Genomic DNA, 2,501 nt, shown 5'->3' on the forward strand with positions numbered 1-2,501 from the left:
CACTTCTTCCTTCAATTGAACATGATTCCTGATTCCACACTCTTGCTTCCTCTCTTTCTGTGTTCCCCTTGCCATTCCTCCATACCTGGACTCTCATGATCCTGCTCCCATGCGGCATCAGCTCCCATACTGCATCCTGCTCCCATGCGGCATCAGCTCCCATACTGCCTTCCCTTTCTCTCTCTCTCTCCCTCTAGGACAGGAGCTGTTGGGCCAAAGTGGGTGGCAGGCTGATCTCCAGGTGGTGGTGTCCTTTTAGTTGCTGTGCATCACGTGTCTTGTGTGTTTTCACATTTGGTGTGCTGTGCCCAGACTCTTCCCCTTTCTGTCAGCCTCTTGCTGCCGTTGTCCTGTGGTTGGATGTCTGTTTGTTGCAAAAGTTAATTGCAGTACAGTGAAGAGTTTGGAGAGTAAAGTTATAGGGCAACTTGAAGTTTTATGAAAATAATTTACGAACCAGAACATAAAGACCATGAAGCTTCTATTTCTTGCAGCTGTTAAAACACCCGCTAGATAGTTTAAATACCCACCAACATTTGTTTTTGCTGTACAGATTATTTCTAAAAGTTATTTGTCTACTACTGGCTGATTTATCAAACAAGTGCTTTCTCGTTCGTCCTCCGCAAACTACAGGTGTTTCGGTAGAGAGCCATTGCTACAATAATCGATGCCAAGCAATTTCTGTAACACTTTTTGTGACATTCAGCAAATATCTCCTCATTTAATGTAAGTTCCTTCAGACAATAGGCCTACAGTACGTTCTACTCTACGTGCAGTTGTCCTCCATCTCAGTTGCATCAGTTTTCTAATTTTGAAGGTTCTAAAACATTATTACTGTATGCTTCACTGAATCCTTCTCGTTTTCTTTCATTTGTCCAGCTAACTTTTCCATTGAACCTAGCCATTTATGATGGATTACACACTCGACATTCTGAAATGTCCTGCATGATCAAGGCCAAATTAAGTTATCATGCAGCCACTGTGTCAGCAGCATCAGTGCTGACGGTGACGGTGCGTTTCTGATGTCAGATTATTATGTAGGCTAGCCTACTAGACTGTTCTCACGTTGCAGCGCTTTACTTATATGAAGTAGCATTAATCAATATGAAGGGCAGAGGGGGATAAATGTTGTCCCCCCCGACGATAAAAATAATTTAGCAGAGGTAGGGATAGGAAAACCAGAGGGGGGGAAATCCTCACCATCCCCCCCTACAAATCGCACCCTGGTTGTAATAAATATGTTAGGTGGTCACTACTAATGTTTGTGTGTTTTGTGAAAACTCTATGTCATAACTAAAAGAAATGTACTATTTAAGTGAAATATACAGTGCACTGATCATGTTAAGCAGAGACAACGATAAATGTTATGTTTTTGCAAGGCAGAGGGAAAAAATTCTGCCCATCAACCGTTCCTCCTGCTTCTCAGTCCAGATGAATGACTCCATGCCTCGTGCTGCTGTGACAAATAGGCTACTACATCAAATGGTGGGTGAACTTTCTGATGAACTTGTTGAAAAATTAAAATTCTGATGAAATAACCGAAAATTATGTTCAGTTTGACCAATAGTTAGCTAAATGTTTGTTTATGTGATTAACTTACATTAACCTGAGAAAAGTAAGGTAACATTAGCTCCGTTGTTAGCATGCTAGTAGTCTTTCGGACAGTTAGCTCATGGTAGCTACCTTCCAATGGGTGTGTATGCCAGATTATAACAATCACATATGTTTTCGTGTAAATATACTTGTCTTGGTGCTACTAAGTTTAATTCAGACTTTATCACTGAAATAGGTGTTTCTGTCTGTAGACAGTTTTAGCTAACCATAGCAACACATGTTGGTTAGCTTTTGGCTAATGTTAGCCGATGTCCATTCACTTATTTGTTGCATTCATAGGTGATATAACTTTTAACTTTTTTTTCAACTGTGTAAATGAACATGGACTAAAACATTGTTTTCTTATGTTCTTTTTTATAGGTTCTTCGTCTTTTTTTTTATAGGTTCTTCATCTACAGTGGATGTGGAATATTTATGAGTTTAAATGTTGTTTGTTCATGTTTTATCAATAATAAAAGGCATTCCTATACATTGTGATGAATTTCTTTTCAATTTTTAATAAAACAATTAAATTAATACAGTACCCTAATCTTAAAATAAAAAACAATAGGCCTATCTACAGAACTTAGTTCATATGAATTTGTTAACATGCATTTTAACCTAGTTATTTTATACAACTGCAACTTCTGAAACAATAAGTTAAGTGAACTAAAGATTTTTAGTAAAGACTACTAATGTAAGCTTAATTTGTCTACAGCATCAACATAAGGTTGTTAGTTGACACAACTAAACATGTTTAGTTTTATGTTTTGTAAAAACTAGAATGGTTTAAGGCAATCGGTTTCCACGCAATTTTCTAGTAATGACAACTAGTTCGGGTTTAGAGTGCAATGGGGTCTAAACTGACCAAAAGGTTCCTAGTTCCTGGGAGGGCCTAACACTCACAG

General features: G+C 38.2%; 1 long non-coding RNA gene across 1 annotated transcript; it reads left to right on the forward strand.

Moving 5' to 3' along the window:
* Positions 1 to 1,393: 1,393 nt before the first annotated feature.
* Positions 1,394 to 2,083, forward strand: LOC121700399. Its single transcript, XR_006027219.1, has 2 exons — positions 1,394 to 1,485; positions 1,998 to 2,083. It is a non-coding gene; the product is annotated as an uncharacterized LOC121700399 (long non-coding RNA).
* The last annotated feature ends 418 nt before the right edge of the window (positions 2,084 to 2,501 follow it).

Source organism: Alosa sapidissima, chromosome 24 (assembly GCF_018492685.1).
Source record: "Alosa sapidissima isolate fAloSap1 chromosome 24, fAloSap1.pri, whole genome shotgun sequence".
In the NCBI taxonomy this organism is placed as follows: domain Eukaryota; kingdom Metazoa; phylum Chordata; class Actinopteri; order Clupeiformes; family Clupeidae; genus Alosa; species Alosa sapidissima.